Source organism: Camelus bactrianus, chromosome 6 (assembly GCF_048773025.1).
Source record: "Camelus bactrianus isolate YW-2024 breed Bactrian camel chromosome 6, ASM4877302v1, whole genome shotgun sequence".
In the NCBI taxonomy this organism is placed as follows: Eukaryota; Metazoa; Chordata; class Mammalia; order Artiodactyla; family Camelidae; genus Camelus; species Camelus bactrianus.
In genome coordinates this window covers 55,170,903-55,197,500 of record NC_133544.1, presented here as the reverse complement: position 1 = coordinate 55,197,500, position 26,598 = coordinate 55,170,903, and the positions used below count along the sequence as shown (strand labels likewise).

Below are 26,598 nucleotides of genomic sequence, written 5' to 3'. Positions count from 1 at the left end.
ACATGGAAAATGTCTTTGTGGTCTTTGACGCCTTTGAGCTAGCACAGCAGAACCCACTACCACTCAACCATATGCTCACACAGAAATGTGAGCAGCATGGCCTTATTGATAAGCATCACAATTCTAGTATTTTCAGGGCAGTCACTGGACGTCGGTGGCTGCAGGGACTCAGGCGGAGATGTGGACGCAGCAGATCCTGCAGTTGCGCTCGCTGTTTCCATCCCCCTGCATGTTCGGTGTAGAAAGGATTATTGCCACCCTGTGCGTATGTGGTATTGACAAGGGACAGGAAAAGAAATGCCGTTGAACAAAATGACGTAGAAGGAAGTACATGACTTTTTTCATGGAAGCAGTGTTTATGTCCTTATGCCCAACTATGTGATATAAATGACTCCACACAAACTTGCTCTGAGTACCTGTAGAGCATAAATCCTTCTGAAATGCATCAAACAGAGTAGTGCAGTAAGAATATTCATGCATTCATTCTGCTGAATGCATTATAGCTTCTTAGTTCCTATACTGTATCTTTCTGGTTAAACGCTGAAGGAATAGCTAGCTGTGTCTGGTCGTAGTCAGGAGCATAAGACTTCCTTTAGTAATATTTTTGATCAACATCTTAGAAGTGTATTAGGGTCAGTTGATCACCCTCTTGTACATCTTACTGCATTTTCCCTAAAATAAATGAAAGCAGTCAAGATCTAGTTGATGGTCATTCTACTGAAAAACCAAGTCTTTATTCTTCACCTGAACTACCATCTCCTCAACACCAATTGTTTCACCTTGAACCAATTTAATTTTAAGTGCATGAAACAACTCCTGTGTACACTGAACATTTCGCCCTCTGACTCAGCACCACATTATTATTTCATGATGTCAAGGATGCCTCTGAGTTGTGGCTTAAATATGGTAGCCAGGCTCGGAAGCATTCAGGGGTGAGCTCAGTTCTGAATCATCAAGTCTCACCTTCCCATCCCAGGTCTTAACTTACATGTTCCAGTATGTGGTTTCAGCCATCACAGCTTTTTCCTTCCATTAACTATTTTTTTAAAAAGTTCTAAAGCTCATGTACTGAGATAAACATGTCTAAATGCATAAATACATATTCATTTCAATGACAATTCCATTGTACAAATCTTGTGCTAGCTCCTCTTTTGAAATTACCTAAAAAAATAATGTCCAAGCTTCAGAATAAAGATTTATAGTCACTGACGACCATCCATGGGTAATAACCTATCTAAGCTCCCCCACTACCCTTTTTTCTCTCAGCCCTCCCAGTTTTATTTTGCACCCAGGTTATTAAAAAATAAAAAAAGGTTTAGAAGTCTGTAGAGAAGGAAAGGGACCCTTTTGCTGAACCACCAGGAAGCCAACTTACTGTGCTGAATTTCTCTGAGGGCTGCCTGCCAACTCCAAGAACAACGGAAGCTGATGCCATGGGTGTGGCCAGCTTTGTGTTGTGAATGTAAGAAATCAAATTGCTAAAGTAAAGGTTAGGTCCATTGAAAACTGAGTTCCAGAGAACACTGCCTACATGAAAAAGTAAACATTCTTCCAATTGCGTCGCTTTTTGAAAATAACTTCTGCATGAACCATTTTACATCTGTAACCTATTTTATATTTCAAAACATTTTTCAGTGAAAATGTATTTCTTAATATTAAACTGCTAGAAAAGAAGGCTTTATGGAACGCTAGTAAAAAATTTTTTTTAAATTATCTTTGAAGACCTAAGTGATAGAACTCCAAGTGAGTCTGTTACGTATTTGGCACACGCAGTACCATAGTGTGGTTTGTGGGGACAGCACAAAGTGGTTCTCTCCGCTGGGCGGGCACAGATTGGAGTGTGAAGCCAGGCTCAGAAGGGAAGAGGCACCCTTGGGCCTCCGCGTGTGGGTATCTTGCTTTCTTCTTCAGTGGTCACATGACCCAGCCCTCTACAGCCTCCACCACGCCCACACAGCACTGATGCTAAGGGGCGGGGTAGGACCCGGCACTGGTCCCAGAATTCTAGCTGAGCAGCAGGGAGTTGGGAGTGCCCTGGCCTTGCAGTTTCCCTCTGCTAAAAAAATCCATCCAGGAAAAGTACCGAGTTCCCAAAACATTAAAACTGGGGAGTGGACAGAGGCCCCTTATACAGGTAGTAACTCAAATTTGCAGTAATGTCCCTGCTTTGTTTCCATCCCCCAGAGGAACAGGCAATGGTTTGTCGCTTGTGTAGTCATTGAAATGACAAACCCTCTGCACAAACATTCAGCTGTCTTAAGAGAGTACCCAAAATGTTGGGAACATCTGTGTGCACTTCTTGTCTTAGACCTATGCACAATTAACTCACTTGTACAAAACAAACCTATGGTCCCTATGACCCACACATGTGGTTGTTTAATAGAAAGATGGCATCTGGCCAGATAGTCTCACCTCAAAAAGGTGATTTCACCCTGCCAGTCAAGAGAACTAGCTACAGAGAGAATGAGTTTGAAAACTAGCAGAGTTATGCCAGGGAGGGTTGTACAGAGCTGGAAACCATTCATAACCTGATTTAATGTGTCTGAGAGGTCAACAGTATGGTGCTATAGCAAAAGTATACAGGATGCCACTCCCATGTCAGGCAGCAAGAGAAATACGGGCATAGTTATTTGTATTATAGATCTTGGCTAAAGAAATGTTTTATAAACACCATGAAAAGTTGATTATTGTATCAGACATACTTTGAAGCTTATTTTTTTAGTCCCTGTGTAAGGAAATCTTCACAAGGTAGAAAAATGAAGCAAAATTTTAATAATTATGTGGTAAGCAATAAGAAGAAAGACATGGGAAGCATAACTGATGTCAGTGATTATGAGGCAGGAAGAAAGGCCAACAGGGAGGGGAGAGGGTTTGGAGGAAACCAGAATCCATCAGAGAAGCCTAGGAAACAGGCTGTATGCAACAAAGAAAATGACAAGTAGAGCATGGGGAGGGTAACAAATGATGAGGTGCTCAAGGAGGACTGGGGGATGGCAGAGAGAGAGAGCACATTTGAGTGGGGTGGTTGCAGTGTGACAGTAGGAGGACCCAAGGGAGGGGTTTCCCAAGAAAGAATTTTCTGGCAAAGCTGAAGCCACCCAACCAGTCTTTCAGACTTTAATGTGGAGATGAATACCCTGGGACTCTTGCTTAAAATGAAATAAACAAATGGGGCCTAAATAAACCTAAAAGCTTTTGCACAGCAAAGGAAACCATCAACAAAATGAAAAGACAGCCGGCTGAATGGGAGAGAACTACTTGCAAATGCTATGACTGATAAGGGATAAATATCCAACATATATAAACAGCTCATACAAGTCAACATCAAAAAAAAAACAAACCTGATTTTTAAATGGGCAAAAGAACTGAATAGACATTTTTCCAAAGAGGAAACGCAGATGGCCTACAGGCACCAGAGAAGATGCTCAACATCACTAATCATCAGGGAAATGCAAATCAAAATCACAATGAGGTATCACCTCACCCCTGTCAGAATGGTTATTGTCAAAAAACAACAAATGTTGGCGAGGATGTGGAGCAAAGGGACCCCCCCGCCTCATACACTGTTGGTGAGAATGTAAATTAGTGCAGCCACTGTGGAAAACAATGTGGAGCTTTCTCAGAAAACTAAAAATAGAACTACCCTATGACCCAGCAATTCCACTCCTGGGTATATATCCGGAAAAAAAAACTTACTAATTCGAAAAGATACATTCACCCCAGTGTTCATAGCAGCACAGTTTACAACTTCCTAACCTAAGTGTCCATCAACAGAAGAATGGATAAAGATGTGGTATATATATGTATACACAATAGAATACTACTCAGCTAAGAAAAAGAATGAAATTTTGCCATTTGCAGCAAGATAGATGGACTTGGAGGGCATTATGCTAAGTGAAGTAAGTCAGATATGGAAAGGCAAATACTGCATGTTTTCACTTATATGTGGGATCTAAAAAATACAACAAACTAGTGAATAAAATGACAAAGATGCAGAGTTACAGATATAGTAAACAAACTATTGGATGTAAGATAAGCTCAAGGATGTACTGTACAATATGGGGAATATAGTCAATATTTTATAATAACTATAAATAATATAACCTTTCAAAATTATGACTTACTGTACTATATTAATAATGTACAGCAACTATACTTCAAGACAAAAATACAAGTAAATAAAAAATAAAATGCAGATTCCTTGACTCCACCCTAAGACAGCCTGACTGAGTTTGGTGGATGGGACCAGGAATATGTTGTTCAGAAGGCCAGGCAATTCTGCAGTTTTTACAGAGACACAGGTGACCTTCAGACCTTATTTTGAGGAAATGTCTACAAGCAAAGCATAGAAAGTCTTACAGATTTTAACAGCAGCAGCTTCTTAGATGAGAACAGAGGTGGTTGTAGGTGAGGAATAAGCTATGTTCACCCAACCAGGAAACATGGAAGATGGACGTAGACTCTGCCAAGAGAGGGAGGACGGGAAAGATGCTGCAGGCATATGGGAGGGGGGAGGGCATGTGCAGTATAGAACACGTCTCCTCAAGTTTATTTCCTGGATGTAAATCAGCCTGTGCCCTTTTGGCTAGAGATGCTCCTCACCCTAACTGAGACTCAAAAAACAAAACAAAAAACCTCAAAGAAATCTCTGAAAATAATTAAGCATGGTAATTCTGGATTATCTTTAATTAGAGGGAGGCTCTGGGGCACCCCGAGCTTTGGAGGGTCATCCTGCATTTGTTACAAGTGCTCTGTCACTGGTCCCCGTGCACATCACAGACAGCGGAATAGAGGAAATCTCTGCTGCTGCTACTAGACAGCATGCCCCTTCCAGGGGGACTGAAGATGGAAAGAATCTTCTCCCTCTTCCCTTCTTTCTGTGCTGGCTCCTTGGTGCCAGCCTTTACCTAGAGAGGCCCTGGGTCCTTGTTGCTGCAGGAGCAGTCCCCAGGCCTGAGCCAACAGCCTTTAAGCAGCTCTGATCTCAATGCTCCTTGTAGGCCAGGGGCTGCCAGCCACATGGAACATGGAGAGAGGAAGAAAAGGAGGGAGGGAAGCCTGAGAAAACAGGAAAAAGCCAGGTGGACTGCAAAGAGAGGAAACCTACTGGACAGAGACGATGACTGTCCCCTCGTCTTCTTTTTATTTTTAAATTATTATTTAGTTGTTTTATTTTGGCAGGGCAGAGGTAAGAGTTAATTAGGTTTGTTTATTTTTAGAGGAGGTACTGGGGATTGAACCCAGGACCTCGTGCATTCTAAGCACGTTCTCTACCACTGAGCTATTCCCTCTGCCACATCCCTTCTTCTTTCAAAGCCAGCTGTCCTGCAACCATCTCTCTGCCTCTTCTTGACTTTGTCTGCAAGGCCTGTACCTATGCAGAAACGATCACACCTCCACAATTTACACTACAATGCTCTGTTCCTTTTGCACTAATTCAGGGCCACTCAGTGCCATCTCCCTCCCCCACCTCCGAGCACTGTGTTTAGCCCCCACGGTGGGGCTCGCTGCAGGCTGTTCTCCCCCCAGGGGGTCTGCTCTGTGAACACCCCTCAGTGAGAGAGCTGAGACCTGTCTAGTCATCCTGGTGCCCCCACAGCACCTGGGATGCACAACACCTCTCGTGGACCAGACAGGCTGGAGGATTTATTGAATTCAGAGTGAGATCATTCTCTTCTCCCGGAACCCAATTCCTTAAATGGTTAAGTTTTATATTTTAAAAAAGTCCCTCCAGACTCTCCCCAGGTTAGGAAAATTGAAATCTACTTAAAATAAGCACCATCTCAGTTAAGGTAACAGAATTAGAATATGAATCCTGTCAGGAAACGAGGATGGCCTTTGCTGTCAGAGCCCAGCCGTTTCAGTTCTTCTCAGGTGACAGTCAGGAGAACTGTGCCTCTTGTCTACATCTCTGCTGCATGTTAAGGATAAAATACCCTCTTCTCACAAGGTCCTTATGAGAATTAGATGAGAAAACTAATATAAAAGTACCTAGTAGTCTCTTCAGCAAGTGGTGCTGGGAAAACTGAACAGCAGCACGTAAATCAGTGAAGTTAGATCACTCCCTCACACCATACACAAAAATTAAACTCTAAATGGCTTAAAGACTTAAACATAAGACAAGACAGGATAAACCTCCTAGAAGAAAACATAGGCAGAACGTTCTCTGACATAAGTCTTAGCAATGTTCTCCTAGGGCAGTCTACCCAGGCAATAGAAATAAAAGCAAAAATAAACAAATGGGACCTAATTAAACTTACAAGCTTTTGCACAGCCAAAGGAAACCATAAGTAAAACAAAATGACAACCTAAGGAATGGGAGAAAATATTTACAAATGATGCAACTGACAAAGGCTTAATTTCCAGAATATATAAACAATTCATACAACTTAATAAGAAAAAAACAAACAACCCAATCCAAAAATGGGCAGAAGACCTAAACAAGCAATTCTCCAATGAAGACACACAGATGGCCAATAGGCACATGAAAAAAATGCTCAATATTGCCAATTATCAGAGAAATGCAAAGCAAAACTACAATGAGGTATCACCTCACACCAGTCAGAATGGCTACCACTCAAAAGTCCACAAATGATAAATGCTGGAGAGGATGTGGAGAAAAGGGAACTGTCCTACACTGCTGGTGGGAGAGTAGTTTGGTGCAGCCATTATGGAAAACAGTATGGAGATCTCTCAAAAGACTAAAAATACTTACTGTATCATCCAGCAATCCCACTCCTGGGCATAAATCCAGAGGGAACTCTAATTTGAAAAGATACATGCACCCCAGTGTTCATAGGAGCACTATATACAATACCCAAGACGTGAAAGCAACCTGACAGATGACTGGATAAAGAAGTTGTGGTATATTTATAAAATGGAATACTACTCAGCCATAAAAAGCATAAAATAATGCCATTTGCAGCAACATGGATGGATGTGGAGATCATCACTGTAAGTGAAGTTTAAGCCAGAAAGAGAAAGAAAAATACCATATGATATCACTTATATGTGGAATCTAAAGAAAGAAAGGCACTAATGAACTCACCTACAAACCAGAAACAGACTCACAGTCATAGTAAACAATCTTACGGTTACAGGGGAAAGGAGGTGGGAAGGGATAAATTTGGGAGTTTGAGATTTGCAAATGTTAGCCACTATATATAAAAATTGATTTTAAAAAAATTTCTTCTGTATAGCACAGGGAACTATATTCAATATCTGATAATAACCTTTAATGAAAAAGAATATGAAAACAAATATATGGATGTATATGCATGACTGGGACATTGTGCTGTACACCAGAAATTGACACATTGTAACTGACTATACTTAAGTTTGAAAAAAAAAAAGCATCTGATAGATGTAAATCTCAAAAAGTATTAGTTTGGTTTTTTTCCCTTCTCTTAATTTTGGATTAAGCTGTTTGGATGGCTTGTTTTATTTCCCTTTCCTAGGTGTTAACATATTTCTAGTGGGCAAAAATACTAATCAAGTAGCCCCTAGTAATTTAGTTGATAGCATCCACTTCACAATTGTTACTTTCAATTGATGAGGTTGATCGTGGCAGCCTCTCCCCTACGTCTGGCCACGAGGCAGTCTGCGTCTCAGACATGTCCAGTCTGCGTTTGTTTCATTTTGAATTGTTCACTACTGCTCAACTCAGATTCTTGACAAATACAGTTAAAGATCAAATGCTAAGCTTTGGGGATGTTCATGTGATTTTTATTTGGATTTTATTTGCAAGGAAAATTTGTGTGTCAACAGGAAAACCATCTCTTTCAGTAAATACAGTCACTGAGTGTATTTGAGTGCATGCTCATAAAATGATCTTACATTCCTTATATTGTATTGTAATGGGTTTCAAGGACTCCTCTCTGCTGGACACGGAAATATGTACTGATCAAGAACACGCTATTGCATTCCGTTTGGCTGTAACCCCAGGAAACAGCACCTATTCACCTTTGAAACTGGCGTTTCCAGATTACTCATGCCAGTCTTTTCTCACTAATTTTATGATTATAATGAGGCAGTGGTGCACTAGTTAGCACAGATGACCTTCTAATTGAAAGACTGTAAATTCAATCTCCATCGCCGGGCACTGACAGAAATTTAAATAAATATAGCTCCTAAAACCCTTGTGATGGGCTGGCCTAATGACCAGGGGCGAGCAGAGCCCAAGTCATCTGTCACTGGGGACCGCCGGCAACTTCTGGGCGTTAACTACAGGAGTCATTAGAAGCAGGTTGCCCTCACAAAGCAAAGTGAGATGCGGGACTTTTCCCTGGCTCTGATTCAGCTAGCGTGCTCTGCTTTTCTACAACATACGCCGAGTTGCTTTTTGGTCACACTGCTTCCTAAAACAGGAGTCTGACCACAAGGGGAAGCTCCATTCTCCAATTGGTCCTAAGCAGACAAGAAAAGGCTTATCTACAGGGCCAGCTTTTTGTCCACTGCCAGTTATAGATTGAGATGCAATAAGCTGCCCAGGGCAGTGTTGAAGTCACACCCTCGACTGCTGAACTCACCGCCATTTTTCACCCCCATGACCTTCGACAGCAGTCCAATTCAGGTTTCCAGAATGAACTGCCCTGAGGATCAAGATGGGGGTGTGGAAATGGCCAGTCTGCAGAAGGAATCCAGGGAGCCGTCATGCTGGCAACATTTGTACCAAATAATACAGTACTTGTCCTGGATGTGTATTTGACCCTCCATTTTGGCTTTCACGTTGGGTATACATGTCTCTTATTGTGAGCCACCTTGACTCTCTTTTGGAAACAAGTTGCATATCATTTTTTAACTAAATGCTGCTTTAAAATACATCCTTGGACCTTGACAACCACTACCTAAAAATGGCCCACATTGCTGACAATGCCTTAAAGATGTTATTGGGTTGTCAGCATGGTACATCTTTATCCTAAATACATCACACAAACACAGTGGAAATTTCCCATTGCCTTTAAAGTTTTGCATTCTATATATTTGGTTGTTAGACAAATAGAGCAAGCTTTGCCGACTTCATTTTCATTCTTGGCAGCATGTTTTTATCATAAGGCAGATAGTCATTAATTTACAGAATCAACGCTGGGAACAGCTTTTGTGATCTCATATTAAATTTTCCCCTGAATCCGCCCCTTGGCAAAAATTACTCACATCGTTAAAAAATATTTAATTAGGCTGTAGTTTATACCCAGCTCACTGGGGAAATGTTGGAATTAATATGATTTGCATGAATTCTGTTTCTCTTTTTCTGTCAGAGATTAGTTTTGAATTCAGTTCAGAGGGTCGTTGACACTGCCAAGGACTCTCAATCGTGAAGGTCAAACAGGTAGCAAATACTTCCCCTGGGTAGGTTCCCTGAAAAGACAGCTCAAAATTGCTTTTAATTATGGGTTACCTGAAAGGCCACTTGCTGTTTTTATTTTTCCACAGGTCCCTCCCTGAAACACTGCATGATTGGAACTTTTAGGTAAACCATTTTATTCCCAGCTAAAACAGGAAGGTATTGGGTAGAGACACATGTGCCTAGCTGTGTGATACCCAAACAATCTTTTCTGGCAGCTCACTGATTTCGGTGGAGTGTTCACAAAGGAGAAAATTCTCTTCACTAGGAGGTGTGTAAAGTAGTCTTTTAAGACAGCCAACAGTGAGCAAATTTTCTACATAACAATGCATCTGCTTGCTTAATTATCTCTCACAAGATAAGATATAATGTTTAGTTATGCATTTTCTTGTTTATTCTTCCATGGGTTAGGAAAAAAACCTTAGGGAATCCACCATCCTATGCCATTTTTTTTTCAAAAGAAAATGTAATGGAATATTTAATTAATAATCTAATCAATCAATTAATCTCAGTTACGTAAATGTTGAAATCTGATTCTTTTTCACAGCTCTATCAATAAAAAGTGAAATGGCTACCCACTTATCAGGGTAATAGGAAACTGATACCAACACAAAGAAAAATTGACATTGTATTAATTCTGCTACATCAGTCCTGAATTTGCCAGTGTTAACAAAGTCTTCTTTGCAACTCGGACAAATTTCAGTTCTTTCTCTGGGAGTACCAGGTGTACCTTTCATGTCATAATGTTTTCCAGTGGTGAGAAAAGAAAAAAGCAACAGTTAGGCTTTGTTTTTAATTCCCAAAGATTTGGGCTTTGCAGTTCTAAGTGAAGGCACATTCCAATAATAAAAGGGCATTTAAACTTTTAGACAATACCTCTGTCTTTATTGTTCAGTGTTATTTTAAGCTTAAAAAATATAAACCGTCTGCTATCCAAATGTATACAGACCATACCGTGCTGCTGGCTGGCCAATTGTTGATGAATAAATATTTGTATTTCAAATGATTTATATGGGGCTTCTCTCAAGCACTGGAAAGAGGAGAGGCAGTTTGACCCTGGATTCTAAAAATCATGAGTCATCTCACTCATAGGAATGGATGCCAGGTGTATCGACTGCAATGATAGCCTTATTTGATAACTATACTAATGAAAATCAGGATGCAGTCCAGATTCCCCCAAAGTGTTCTAAATTGAAGAGAACTTAAAATGAGAGAAGGAAGGAAGACTAGAACCTTCTGAGGACATAAGCTCTGCTGGACATGCCGTGGGTGATTGACACACACAATCTTATTTGGTCCACAGAACACCTTACAAGGTGGATACCATGACTCCATTTCAAAGATGAGGGAGAGAAAGTTCAAAGAGGCAGAGTAAATAGACCAACATCTGTTTTTACTCAGTCGCTTCTGCTGACACATGAAGAGACTGAACCTCCCACAAAGATCCAGTGAGTTAGTCTCGGGGTGGAGCCTGGAGCTCAGAGCTCCTGGCTGTCTGCACAGTGCTTTCAACTGATCTCAGGGCTGTGTCTCAATTTTCCCAAATACATCCTGAGACCAGCTCGGCCTTAAAAAAAAAATGGTATTAAATAAAAAATAAGACAGCCGTTTTCCCTAGACTTTGTTAGTTCATTTTGCATTATTTGTTTTATAGCAAGTCAGCTCAACTTTTCGGCTTTCCCCAGACAAATCCAAGTGTGCGAGTGACTGTGAAATCCTTTCCACAACAGGGTAGATGTACACCCTGCCAATCGGTAGAAGGAAATTCATATAAACACTTAATAGCACATTTACAATGTTCTTGTCTGACTATGGGAAAATGAAAAGATAAGACTAATAGACAGTGATTGAGAGCTGGGTTTGTATTACTAGAAATTGTACAAATGCCAGGAGGGCTGGGAACATTAACATAGCCTTGCAAAGGATGCAGGTGACTCAGGAAGCCAGAAGCATCCTTTTCCATTTAATTTTTTGCTTTGTTACTGTTTTTATTTGCTTTTTCCTGAAGCCGCCTTTTTTTGAAGAGCACAAAGCTTCAATGGGTCCCTGTTTTCATCCCCCTCGTGTCTCCCCAAGGTAGCAAGTATAAACATTTCATCCCGTGGTCTCAAAAAAACAGAGATTTGGATAAAAGTCATGTGGTTTGCATCCAGTTTTCTGTATGTCTGAAAATAAGTATTGCATCCTCTTTTCCTTCACTCTGAGCAGAAATAAATTATGAGAACAGTTCCTGAGGACACAGGACATAGTCTGCCTTCCGAGGCCAGCAGTTGTGTCACGTGACGGTTCTGACCCTGCTGCAGTCCCAGGTGCCCTCGCTTCCCTATTCATGCTGTTGTGCTAATGAGGCCAAAAAATAAGCACAGTATCAAATTCCCACTGTTTAATCGGACTGTTTTCACAACTAGATGTACCTGAAACGGACTACAGCTGAGATACACTGAAAACATAATGTTAGCAGTTTGAGAAATTCCTCAGGAACTGGCGAAGTACTGTGCTACCTGCGTAGTATGCATTGGTTTCTCTTATCAGTTCTGATTCAGGGCAAAAGAGCACAGGCAGGTAATAATAACTGTTGCTGTAGCTGCCATTCTAGCTACCAGTTACTAACTGCTTATTAGATGCTAACGCCATTACTCATATCAGAAACACAGAGAGTGTGCAGTAAAGTCTCCATTTTATGGGTGAGAAAGCAGAGGTCCGACAAGTTAAATAACCTCTTCCAGGTCACACAGAAATCAGCGTAGCTGGGATTCAGACCTTGGCCTTTCTGACTCCAAAGTCAGAGTGCGACCCTGCCTCCCATGAAAGCAACGTCTCAAAGCAGAGCGCTGGCACATGAGGCAGATCTGCTTTCTCACCCTGATTGCACAACTGATACAGGTGCGAGACGGTGACAGGCCCCCGAGCTCCACATTTCAGGGCACAGGCTGGCCTACTGATCACAAGCCAGGATTCCAGGGAGCAGAGAGGCAAAGGATAAGAAAGCACTGTGAGGTCATCCATTTGATCAAATCAACAAATATGAACTGAGCACAATGCCAGGGATCTTGGGAACTATAAAGATGGATAAGATACCACCCAGACATCAAGAGGCCTGCATTCTAGTAAAGGATTACACTCTAGAAAAGGGTTTAATACAGGTCTCCCAACAGCCATATAGAAGGGTGTTAAGTTCCTTCAGTTCCTGGAATAAGTAATTTCCATTTCTTCTACAAATATGACATTTTTAAGACTAGAGATCAAAGTTAGAGAACATTTTTCTACAGCACACATTTAATTGTTTCAAGAAAGAAGGGGCAAGAACGAAGGAGTCAGTATATATTTCATCTGTCTCCACATTAATACTTTTCTGGACCCAGGTCCTGGTGACTCAACACTGTTCTGGCTGCTACTGGCAAGAATGGTCCCCACAGATACATTTTTCACATAGAATTGTCCAGATACGTAAGCATTTATTACACACATGATGTAAAAAGATAATACTATCTTTGCAGTGGGGGATGGGGGAAATTACATCTTAGTCTGTGGGTAACATCCCGTTCCAAATCAGGGATGTCAGTGCACTGCAGCAGGTGACAGAAATGCTGACTTTTCCAACCAGATATTACCTCTTATTCCAAATGCACACTCCTCTAAGCTCCTACGAATCTTAGGCATCGATGCCAACTACACTGCTTTCCTGTTTCTCAGCCTGAAAGGCAGCATGCCTTGCCTGAGCTCCCTCTGCCACTGTTTCTTTCACCTTTGAGGCTTCCACTCTTATATAAGCAGATGTTGTATAAACTGAGGGGAATTTTTTACGTACTTAGACCATTTCGTGGGTGTTTTCTAACGCACAGTCCATCATCATCATAAGAAGCAGGGATTATCTCTTCAAGATAACAAGTTTAAAAAAAAAAATGAAGAGACAGAAAAGATACAATTCCAAGATCAATGGTGACGAGGGACAGGTTAAGAAAAACAGCCTTGTGCTGCCCAGGCTAATGCTTAAACCGGTAGCTCTTACTTTGCCTTTTCAATATTAAGAGTAGAGCATCACCTTAACTTCATTGGTCTTTTCATTTCTGTCCTTTTCTTCTATTTTGAAAGCCGATTCCATATCCCCCTAGGTGCTATCGGACCGTGGTTTTCACTCAGCTTTTAACAATAAAATACTGGTTTTTCAAGCTAAACCTTTTTGAAAGACCAAAAACAATGAAAACACACAATGTGCTGCTCTAGCTGGAAAGTGACAGCGTGGTGTCTCAGAGGTGGCCTGGGGACACCTTCACCTGGGGCCCTGAGAATCCGTGAATTCCCTCAAGTTATGTGCCATGTCGTGGAGAAGCTGGGGACAGAGACCGTACTCTCCATCGGTCTCAAAGGATCCATGACCCCAGAAAGATCCAGAGCAGCTACCTTTCTGTTTAGCATGAGACTTGTGATCGTCCCCACTTGCTGCTGCTTATTCCTGTGCTTCTGAATCCAACCCCAGAGGCTCTGTGGAGGTCCTAATGGCTGTGCCACACTTCTGAGTTCCAGAAGATCAGCTTCAGTAGCCCAAGCATGGGCTTCTGTTGGCATAATAAATGAATAAGCACCACGATAAGCCCCCATATTACTCTGGGACCTCGAACACCTACCAAACCCTTCTGAATCAGCTCACCTCTCAACAAAATTATAACACTGTTCATTCATTCGCTTGCTCATTTATTCATTCATTTGATTGGTGTATATGGAACAACTACAACATACCACGGGGTTGTACGAGTGAATCAGACAGATACGGCTTCTGCCCTCAGGGAGCTTGCAGTCCAGTGAATTGATACACAGTTACACTCACTGACCATGCAGTGTATACCATACACTTTGTCTGGCACATTGCATGCATTATCTCACTGAATTTTAACAACAGTAAGGTTGGCAACCATTATCTTTACTGTATAGTTAAGGAAACAGGAGAGTAACTTGCTGAAGTGGGGAGATGGTTTAGACCCCAGGTCTTCTGCCTCTAGACTCTGCATTTATAACCAATTCTCTCCACTAGGAGCATGGAAAAGTAAATACTAGAAAACCTTCTGGAATGTAGCCCACTTTGCCTGTACCTTTAGCCATAAAATTGAACCTACCAATCCCAAATATCTAACTAAATGTTTCTAGTCCAAGAAATGGTCCGTGCGCGTCAGGCTATCCTGAGAGATCTTTTAAAATGTTCAGCAGAAAAGGCAGAACCTTACCAGTCTCAGGTGTAGGACTTCATTTCCAAGTGATGTGATTGAAATTAGAACGAGAGACTTAATAGCAATTGTGGACACAGCCATTAGATAGTAATGGAAGGGCTAGCTGTACATTCAGCCAGAAAACACACCTTCAAAAATCTCTATTTCATCTAAGGAAACATTCTCACTAGAGAGCAGTATGGACTTACTAGTGACCTACAGTTGGGGTTATCTGGCCTTGTTTTGTGTCCGTGGTTATGCAGAGTTGTAGAGACAAAAGAGTAGATGCTGAGAAAATCAAAGGGATGGTCAATGATAGAAACAAAAAGACTTCCTTCCTCCCAAGTATAAAGGAGCCTAGAGAACATCACTAGATGAGAATGCCTGACAGCCGAAGCATCTTACATGGGGACGCGAGATCACGCGGCTCCTCCTGGAACAACTCTCCTGGAGCTAAGAGAGAGATTGGGTTGTTCCCCATGGAAGAAATGGATGAGATAGGCAAAGGGTGTGCAAAATTACAGAAGTGATAGCCTCTCTGGCCTGGAGACTGAGTGGAAAACAATGTTAAAGTAAAAAGGGGTGAAATAAATACCTGGGTGCTAACAAAAAATGGATGCAGTTTGTCCTTGACTTCAGTGATGCCAAATGCGTGAGCTAAGAAAACACACCGCGTTCTCTGGTGAAGTCCCTGATCCTCATTTAAAAGAATGGTTTGGAGCTTAACCACCTCTAGCAGTTAAGTCCACTAGGTCCAAGCCATCTCCATCAGTCCGTTCTCTAGCTCTTACCTGTCACAACTCACCCCTAAACACTAAAACTATTAGCCTTGAAGCTTTCATGTTCTTTATGGATAAAGAAAGAGCTGCAGTTGCGTCCTCACAAAAGTTGCCCATAAAATCCTTGAGTCATCCTTGTTTCGATTTGTTTGTGTGTATTTGTATTCCTCTTGGTCTGGATAGCATGAAATTTTAAATTTGCAAAAGGATTTAATCAACGGTAAATGTTTTGAATCAGATTAAAACACAAATACTTTAAGAGCTATGTATTTATCCTGTCCTGCTGGGTGCATTTTATCTTGCTTCTGAAGGGCAATGCAAAGCCACAGATGCTCTAATGAATTCTTTGCAACACATGAGGTATGTGAATGGTTAAAAGTGAAGAATGTTTATCTTAAAAATCCTGGGTTCTTCCTGAGAATTTGCCCCCTTCTCCTTGACACATCAAAAATGGGAAATCATCTATGAGACTGTTTTATTTGTCTGTGTTTTCGGGACAGCACATTTACATACTCATGAAGGCAATCAATATAAGCAAGCCCAGGTCTTCCAAGAATCCTTAATTATATGTCTAAGAATGCATATGTATTGACATGTAATACTTGTGTTTCTGCAGCATTCCCCCCACCCTTTTGGGCTGACATGTGCTAAGGCTCTTTGAAAGCGGTAAAATCAAGAGTGTAACAGGCAAATGCACAATGAGTTGTTAAATGTGATGGCAAAATAAAAAAATTTTTAAAAGCTTCAGTCAGCATGATCAGTAAAAGAGAGAGAGGGGGGAAAAAAAGACAGTCGGCAAACTGTCTATCATGTGATGAAATTTGACAGTAGGGATTATGGCTTTGATGGACCAGAACAGCTAATAGAAGAAGCTGACATTTTTGAAACCCTGCTAATTAAGGGTTCCTTCCTTAATATTAAAATAAAGTCTTTGTCTGGGTTTTATGGTTGGAGAATCAGGTGTTTTCATTAATATATGCCAGTCAGTCTTAATAAGCTTGGAGGGCAGAGGAAGTTATTATTGAGTGACCTTCTACAAAATAAGCATGTTGCTAAGGGCTCTAACCCTGCCCCGTTCAGACTGATGAATCTCATTTCCAATGCAAAAGCTTCACAAGAAATCCAAGTATTCTCTGTGCAATCACAGAAAATAATCCTTGTGTCTCTTGTAATGTCCAGAATTGCCACTTACTACACTACTACTGTACAATGAATATTACAATACATATTATTTTTCTAGCACAATTGTCTACATTTCTGAATTGCCCAGAATGGAAGAACTTATTGTGAAGACACTTGTATTGAAAAGTCAGCTCATTTTAATACTTCTCAAATAGTCATCTACTCTGTTCATGAATTATAATGCTCAGACTACATCTGACAATACTGGCTTTGAAAAGGAGATATGTCTATATTATTACATATTCATTTTCAAATAGATTTCAAACAGATTTTAAACCATTCATTGAAATTCATTGAAATGATAAATTCAAAGTTGGATTTTGATTGACTCTTAATCCAATTTTACTTTTGATAAATTTTCACCCCTCTCTGCCCACCTAGCCCCAACCTTCCTCAACCAAGACATTTTTTGTCCTTCTATTGGGTTTTAGAGCAAAACTGATGGGGTATGGTAAAGCTTGAAAGTTTTGATGCCTATATGGAAAGCATGTCAAATGGATTGGTAAATTAGTGAAAATCAGTAAAAATCACACTACAGGTGATTTGCCTGGTTAATTTCCAGTGTACCAGTGCTTAACTTATGAAAGTCGTGTTCATTATAACTGGCTGTTGATTCACAACCTAGAGCAAAACTTTGAAAGCATCTTTTAGGTCCAGAGCCATGCCACCATCTCTTGATGACATGGAAGTGTGCAGATAGTCAAGGTGTTGGTATTGGGGTTTTGTGAGTGCCAGCATTAGCTGGCTGCTCCTCATTTGGTGTTCTTTCTGCCTCAGAAGAGAAATTGGGTAACACTCCTGTTGCTGGATGCACGGTCGGGTCAAAAGACAATAAATTTGCTAAAGCCTCTTTGCAGAAGGAAGGCGCTAGATTAAAAATGGCAGTGTGTACTGTGGGTTTCATGCTCTCCCGTGGGCAACAAAAAAACCATCCAAATGCAATGAGAATCTTGGAATCAGAGCTTCAATATATGGGGCAAGAAATTAATTCAAAGTGTGGCAATTATTTCAGCCTACATCCATGGGAGAAAGCTAGTCTTTGAGACACAGACCTGAGAAGAAAAACAAGATAAGAATTTTCCTGTAAATGATCTATTGAAACTGCTCTTCACTATTTTAAAAGGAAAAACAATCGAATGAACGCTAACATAGATCCATCTCCTTAGGACCAAAATCAATCACCTAGTGTTTACTGAGCCTCTACCTAATGCCTTCCCGATGTCCTAGGCTTAATCCAAGAGTAGTATAGCACACCACCCCTGCCCTGCAAGCTCCAGTGCAGTTAGAACCCTGTCATGTCTTGGAGTGCCCCCATCTTTTCACCAAAGCCACCTGCCCCTTCTCGTTCTCTTCTGTATGTGGAGTTGCTCTCCCAGACCCTTTTGGTTCACAGCCACCCCTGGACTTACCCACATCAGCGCCGCTACTCAAAGTGTGGAGAGAGAGTAAATGATTGATAAATCTGGGGTTGACTAAAGTCTTCTAATTAAATTGTTGATTAAATCTAGAAAATACAGTCCCTTTATTCTAAAGACATTCCCCTCTATTTCTATTTTTTCCTTACACCTCTCCCCTCTAATATCCTCATTGTATTCTACTACTTTCTGTCCTGCCTCTCCAGGGATTCTGTGGTTCTGGAGCAGCAATGGCCAATAGAAATATATCGCAAACCATGTAATTTTAAATTTTCTAGTAGCCACACTTTTAAAAAAAAAAGGTAAACACAAACAAATGAGATATATTGTAATAAAATGATAATATATTGTATTCATTCTAACCTACCCAAAATATTATTTTAATAGGTAATCAATATAAAATACAAGATTTGCATTCTTTTACTTTTTGTTCTAAGTCTGAAACGTGGTGTGATTTTACACTTACAGCGTATTCTAATTCAGACCAGCGCCGTTCCAGGTGCTCAATAGCCAGCCACGTGTGGTCACTGTGCTGGACAGCACAGCTCTACAAATACTCACGGTTAAGGTGCCTGGGTGCATGAACCCCCAACATGAAATGCCAACTTACATGTGTGTTATCAGAGGGTGTTTTTGGTGAGGAAGAACGGAGAATTGATCAGACTTCCACAAGAGTTTGCCTTTACCACCCTTACCAGACCCCCTCTGCCAAGGTCTTAAGAAACACAGGGCTGCTTTTAGCCCCTGGAATGACTCAAGTCTTTTGCCTTATTTTCTCTACTCGCCAGTTCTGTTCACACCCGCTATTCTAACAAGACTGACTCTCAGTCTGTTATTAAGCAGTTGTGAATTTAACTTATTCTTTTAAAAATAGCACCTAGAGAGTACTCAGAATGTTGACTTGCTTCATAGAAAATAACCTCAAACACTGCCCCAGCTGGTAGTTATGACAGCCAAAACAAAACAGGAGTGTATTAGGCCTTTTTCTTAAGGTAATTCACTAGAGTAAATGGTGCCCACGCAGCATTCAGGAAGTTCCCAAGATGTGCTAAAATGTATCAGAAGGGAAGGTTCTGGAAGGGTCAGGAATTGCTCCCAGCACAGAGAATTGTATTCCTCCTTGCTCTCTTTACTGGGTTATTAATTAACTCCAAAATTAATTTCTTGACATAGGCCAACCAACTGCTTTCTACAGTGGCTAAAGTATTTTTGTGCAGCTTGCGATTTTCTTGGATGAGATTTTTTAAGTGATGTGGAGGAGAAGGGTCATTTGTTTCACTATAGACACTGTGGCATTAACATAATGCTTCAGTCTGAAAAACCAAGATGTCAGTTGAACACGATCCTTCTTTTATTTGGCTTTCTCTTAAAAATTTCCGTTGAGGTGTATAACCACATTACCTTTGTAAACTTTCTCGTTTTGTTACTGTTTGTTTTTCTCTCAACAGCATCACTGAAACCTTGTGACTTAGTTCCTAGTGAGCTGATGTTGCTGATCTTTCATCATAAACAGCCCCTTTAAAAGCTATTAGGAATGATTAATTGTATTATTTGTGTACATTAAACCACCCCAAAGTTTCAGTCATATAAACCGTATTGTTTTAGTGTGACTAGAAGAAAATTAAGTAGCCTGTATAACTTTCAAAAAACAATCCAAAAAGTCAACCCCATAATTATTTTTGTTTTCCTTCTCCATTTACCATTTTTTGTTTTTGTTTTGTTTTTGTTTTTAATAAAAGGGCTGTTTAGAATCAGGGCCAAGATTCAAATCTCTTAACTTACAAGCATGTATGTTACTACTTTCTGTCTACTTTTTCTTGTTCCCATGACCAAAAAAAAGAGGACAAATTCACTATGAGAATAACAAAAAACAGTTAAACAAAAACTGAGATATATTGATACCGAAGTCTGGCTATGCATAACATGCATCTCATCGTGTATCCAGATTTAAATGACAAATACTGAACCACGCAGAATTTGAGGATAATGGATTAACTATGCCAATATCAAGTACTTTATGTTGATTCGTCTCCTTACCAGCAAGGTAATGAAGGAGCTTTGGAAGTGACATCTTACTATTCATTTGATCTTCAGAGAAGGGAGACTGACTTCGGTTACTTTTAAGGTTGTTAATGCTTCTTTCCTGGCATCATTTCATTTTTTTACTATGATGTCACCTCCAATTGTATCCTTTTTTCCTCCCCAGCACTGTGATAAACACTCAAAAGTTGCCCTTTCCTGCCCTACAGACACTTTAAAACTTCAAAACTATAAGAACCTTGTAAAGCAAGGTTTTAAAATTTCTTGATTTAGTCACTATCACAAATCTCTGGGCTCATTTCTGTGATGTAATGTCCCCTCAGTATTACAACATTCTCTAAATTCTTCTTTTAACTGGTATCTCTTAACAAAAGGAAAAGGATATTGACATATTAAAACTACTCTAAAACCGCTGCTTCAGTAAAGTGGGGTGATGGAGAAATGCCTGAACCATGATTACAAGAAGCAATGAAACTCAGCATATAATGCATTTCTTAAGCAGAAAAACAAATAGGGTGAGGAAGACTTCAAAGTCTGGATTGTTTTGCACACAGACTGTTATTTCTAGAAGCACTTAAATATGTTCAGTTGGAGTCCAAGTCTCTGTAATGACCTGTCTGACACTTTTGAAAATTTAGCCATCAGTGTTGATTATTGCTTGATCAGTTCAGTTATTGGTAATGACAGTTACAAAGGCAGACCTGTTACAAGTAGCTGTCTCTAAGTTTGAATCAGGATCTGCAATTTGTTCTTTATTTCCTCTTGCGTTCCATTTCTCCAACAGCCTGCCTTTTCCTTTTCCCTCTCTGAGAACTAAGAAGTCCACTGGAATTATCTTCTGACACTTCTTAATCAAACTTCAGAACTGCTTAATGCAGTATTCTCTTTATATACCGTGGTTGCACATTCTCAACTCAGGCACTCCAAGGGTTATAGAAAAGTACACAAAAAACAAAAAAAGTACTTGGCCTCCCTGATTCCCAAAGGAATTAAAATATTTATTTCTGAAGATAAAATAAACACATAGTATATCTTTTAGCTCGGATTCTTCTAAGGGAAGGCTCTGTTAACATATCTGTAAGAAGAGAGTGGATTCATTTCTTATTTGATGACACTGGAAGGATTTTTCATTCTACCTCATCGCTCTGATATAGAACCTTTCTTTCTTCTTGTTCTACTAATTCATACATGTATCTCTGTAACAGACCCAATGCTTTTATGCGTTTTTCTTCAGATAAGTCAGCAAATACATAGAAGGAGACAGAGCAGTAAAGAACATCAAGTTTCTGTCAAAACAGTTCATAAATATTCAGTAGAGTTCTGCAATACGTAGGAAGTTATGAAGATGGCATTAAGATACCAGTAAATCCTAAGAAAACCTATGCTAATCAAGCGATCACATCTTATTATATTTTATTCTTTTATCACTCTATTATCCCTCAATAATATAAATGTGACACCCAAAAAACTACAAATCCTAATCTGCCATAGCGAGATAGAATTTCCATCTTATCCTGGGTCAGGATTTTCTAACCAGGATGTCAGGGTGTTATTGGTAGATCTGAAAGCCTAACCTGGGAGTGAGGTTTCCAAACCCCTTGCCACTGACATTGTCCTCTTTCAGGCATGACCTTCTCTCCAAATATTGCAGGCATCCCCTGTGGGGATGGAGCCTGGCTGCTGAAGGACTCCTGAAAAAGGGCTTCACCTGCTTAACGTCCTGTCCTCTCAGTCATCTCAAGGCCCTCAAGAAATCTACAAAAACCCAGCATCTTACAAAAGGTTTAAGAAATTCCACCTTAAAAAGGGTCATTCAAACCTGCTCTTTATATGTTAAAAATGAATTTTATATTATTCCTAAGACTGAAATGGGCTTAAAGAAAGAAACAGGTTTATCATCTTGCTTTTAAAAGTATCCTCAAGTTATTCCAATGTGGGGACGACTAGCAGTATTGCTGCCTGTTCCTCATTTGGAGCAAACCCTTTCAATCAAAGGAGCACTGAATTCAATGATTTGCACTGTTGGTACACTGCTGTAGTTTAAAAAGTATTTGCTCACCCCAGGGGGTCAAGCAAAGGCTATTGACATGCTTGCTTGATGTCTGAAAAGACAAATTAGTCCCCCCCTCCTATGTACCAGCAGGGTACAATGACCCGACATGGAAGTCAACTCAAACCACTGTATAATATATTTACATTTTTTTCCAGGAAACTTCAGAGTTACCAAATCAACTGTGTCTAGTGTACACATGGCATGCAAGTGAACAGAATGTGAAATAAATTTGAGGAAGGCCAGGTGGTTTAGCTTGAGTATGTGGGATGACACTAAGTGGCTATGGCTCGTCCTGGAGGAATCTTGGTAGCTTTGAGTGGGGAAATGCAAGGAGAAGGGAATGCTGTTTCTGGCTCTGACCGCTTATTACTCATTGCCTGTCTCTGGCCCCCTTACATGTTCTCAGCTGTTTTCTAATGCACTAAGCAATGTGAGAGAGGGATTTTTCTTTCAGAGTCACTCAGCCGAAGTACAGGGGGACCAAGTGAGCAAGGTTGGAAACAGTCATGCTTGCTTTTCCTTCTTCTGCTCGGGAAACAATTCAAATTCCCATGAGTCTGTTTCTTAAGTTTACCTTTTCTAAAATTACCATAGAGGTGATGAAGTTTACTATAAAATAAAGAGGTTCTCACATTTGCCTTATAATGTAACTTGCACTAACTGGAAGAACACAACATTAGGGAGAAAGCTGTACTCTTCCGTTCTTTAGAGCATAATTATAGATTGAAGATAGGACCAAAAATCCATAGAAAATGAAATTTCTGTAAATTTCTATTGTTGGTGATTTGAACAGATACTTAAGAAATAATTGTTTAATGAAGTTATGTGAAAATTCACATAATAAACTAATGAACTAAACACAGTTTTGTCATAGTTTGGGGGGAAAATAGTTATATAAAGATGGCCATATTATCTGAAAGAATTCCTTAAAGCCTGCTCTTTGCCAGCATTTATAAAATTCTATCCTCAGTTAACTAAGTTGGCCTCTATAGAAGAAGGTATAGGTCTCCATGCATATGGCAAATACTGGGAATGAGTATATTATGGTGCTATATTGTACTCATTTTAGAGCAGTAAATAATGTTATAATAATAATGCCATAAATAATATAAAGGAAGCAAGCTAAATTTGTCCCAATCAAGTACAGAGGAAGCAAATTTTTTAGGCCCATATATCCATCTTTTATTCATTCAGCAAACATTTGTGATAGACCTACTATGTACAAGACACTACTCCTAGTTCTCAGCGGGCAAAAATTCTAGAAGAGTTGATAACTATAGTCATATTGGATGGAAGCTCTATTTTTTTCTACTTCAAGCTCATGTGAACATCTGTTCATCAAGTAAAAAATCCCTAGTCTTAGTTTTTGCAGTCTCTTTTGAGGCTTGGAATTTAGTGGCAGCTAAGTTCCAAGTCTCTTGCCTAGTCAGTCTTCATAAGAGACAGAAACAAATCAGACAGGGGTTTAGTGAGGAAAGCCACAAACAGAGTGAGCCAGTGGGGCTTACAGCCCTGCTTCTACCACTAAACACCTGGGTAAACTTGAGCAAGCCTTTTAACTTCTCAGAACTATTGAAGTTTTTACCTATTCAATAAGGGAGTATAAATAGATGTTTTTTAGGTCTCTTCCAGCTCTAAAATCTATTTAAGTCAAGTGAAAACACTATGAGAAATGTTGAAAGTGATGGATGTGATGATGATGACGATGACTCAAGGTCTATATATAAGTAGACTTCTGTCTACCCCTGTATCTATTTCAGTTTAGTACACCTGCTTTCTTGCCTTCTTTTGACTCAAGAGTCCAATAGCAAAGTGTCCTTAGCCCAGGGGATTGCCAGCCAGGCTGCCTGCCCTCAGCCTCCTCCCTCCACAGTGACCAACATTCTCTCTTGAATAAAAGTGAAGCTACAGGACAGAGGAGCTCAGAGGTGCCTGCTCAGCCTCTCTGACTGCAGGGGTAGTACCAGAGAAGTGGGAGGTTGAGTCAAGTAGACTTTAACCAGATACTGGGATAATCATATCAGTTCCAAAGATTGTTACGAGGATTCGTCAAAGTAGGAAGAGTACTTGTGCACAGTGGTCGGTAGCTGAGGCCCAGAGCACGCATCACTTCTGCTGCACCCCCTACTGATTAAAGAGATGTTTCAAAGCGACCACACAGACCCTAAGGAGTCCTCACCAAAGTTACACAGGAATCCACATGCCTGTCATCCATTCTTATCTGCCAAACAGCAGTGACAACAGCAGGCATTTTGTAGTGCTTATTTCTCACAAGGAGATTTTCTCTGCATGGTTTCACTGGATTTTCAAAATTAGGCTGTGAGGCACATAAAGCAAGTCTCGTTTCCATCCCAGCTGTCAGGCCACTGCCTTGCACCATTCTAAAATGTGGTCCTCTGGGAGGGGGTGCCATTCACATAGAACACAGTGTGAGTGGTGCCCCCCGCCACCGAGTCCTGCAGAGCAGCAATACTGCCACTTTCAGAATAGGAAACTGAAGCTCAAAGAGGTTAAGTGAATGGTCCAAGGTCACACACACAGGAGGAAGGGATTCCGATCTCCAAGCCAGGTTATAACTCCCGCTATTTTGTGTGTTCCACAGCACCACTGAACTTTACTACAGTACATACGTGAAAACCTCAACAAGGTCCGAGTCCTCCACCAAGATACCTCAAAGCCTAATATAGGATGGAGAGGTTGGCACTGAGGAAATCTCCTTGTGAGAAATAAGCACAGTCTTCATGAGACGAGGAGAAAGCCCTCACTGCGTCATGTGGTGTGGCACACTGTGACTCAGTGGTGCTCTAACTAGACCACCCGTGCTATACTCGGGTCATCACTTTGTGGAAAGGCAGTCCTGCACATCTAAGTCCATCAGGCTGTGGAGACAGTGGCCCGCTCCTCCTCGCCATATGACTGGCTTACATGAATATTCAATAACCAGCACCCCTAAAAAATCTATTACATCTCCCACCTGTGTTGTCATCTTATCACAATCTGTGGTCAGTGCCAAAAGGCACATTGCAGTGTTAAAGATTTGGAGTTTGAGAAAAGTGACAGAAATTTCTATTAAAGTGCTGCAGTTGGACTCCATGCAGAATGAGAGTGACTTCCTCATACTCACTAATCCCCAAACAAAATAACCATCAAGAAATATTAAAACACACATTTTATTAGTTTCATTTAATTTCTTAATTGCTCAAAGTCAGTTTACCCATTTATTGCTGTGTGAAATGCTTAGAGGCAAGACGCACATTAAAGGGATTATTTCCACGTAATCCCTCCCTCCCAGAGGGTAGGAACCGATCGCTTCTGAATCCTGATTTACGCTCCGTAACAATATCAAATGGAGGAAATAGTTACTGTAAAACGATAGAGTCGGTCGTCGGGTAATACAGGAGAGTGTAATTTAATAGCAAAGAGAAAGGACCTCATTTTCGGGAAAAGTTAGGTGAGCCTTTTTCAGGAACAGCTATTAACCAAACTGAATTTAGCCTCCCATTTTTCTGTCTCTACCTCTGTTAATTGATAGATGTTGAAGATGTGTAGACTGTTAAGATTTCAATCAAATGGTGTCCGGGAGTCGATGTGATGGTTTTACCGGGACTTGGAGTTCGAGAGATAACGATGGCTCTGAGCATTACACTCTCTGTGACAGTGTGCCTGCCACCAGCCTGCCTTCCTGGCAGGCAGAAGAGTGCAGGCACTTTGGTGGAATCTGAAGGGATGCTACAAATTACTCAGGAAAGGCAGCTGTGGTAGGAAAGGGTTCTAGGTAAATAGCCGCCAAGAAACTTGTGACAGTCTGAACTTCTGGCAATTTCTGTGGCATATTAGAGCTGTCCTGAGACCATTAAACTCCGGAGAATGGGAAACCCATTAGTGACCCAGGAAAGAGCTTTTTCTTGTTCTGTTCCTGATGCATCTCTCCCAGTCGTAGTACCTATAACCCAACTACATTATTTTAGGACCATTATTGCTATTCTTGGAAGGAAGTAAGAGTTATAGCATCAGAAGGGTACAGAGGTAAGGCCAGTCCTCACCAGCAACTTCTGCCCCCTTAGACAGCGGCCATGGCTGACAGTGGAGGCTGACTCCAAAGGTAGAGAATGAGTATCAAATACCAGAATAGGGCCAGCCTGGAATGGAGGTGCTGCCGAACACAAAGAGTAAACAAAATAAAACACTTCCTTAAAAGCCCTCAAGGAGATCTGTACCATGTATTTTATTAGATTGAAGGCAAAACAAGCTGATACCAGCAGAAAAAAAATGGCTGCTTCAGACCCCAGCTGACCTCCTTTGCGTGGAAAATTCTCCATACGATTACAGAGCTAATGAGTAATATTTAATGAAAGCATTGTGCCTTTGCATATATTTGTAAGCAGCACTTCTTCCATTTAAATTTACATAGAAATAAGCTGATACGTATAAATACGCATCCTGGAAATCTGTGTATTTTAAGGAAAATACTCATTCGCTATCTCTGGCTGTTTCTATACAAAGCTCAAACTTCACAATAAGAAAACTGTAGAATTCAGTCAGTCATCCAGTTGACACCAGACAGGCAAGTATTTGATGATGCGTG

General features: G+C 40.6%; 1 protein-coding gene across 6 annotated transcripts in view; it reads left to right on the top strand.

The window, feature by feature from the left end:
• The window catches only part of NPAS3 (neuronal PAS domain protein 3), a 794,663-nt gene that overhangs the window by 646,412 nt on the left and 121,653 nt on the right, over window positions 1–26,598 (top strand). The gene's annotated exons all lie outside the window — the stretch shown is intronic.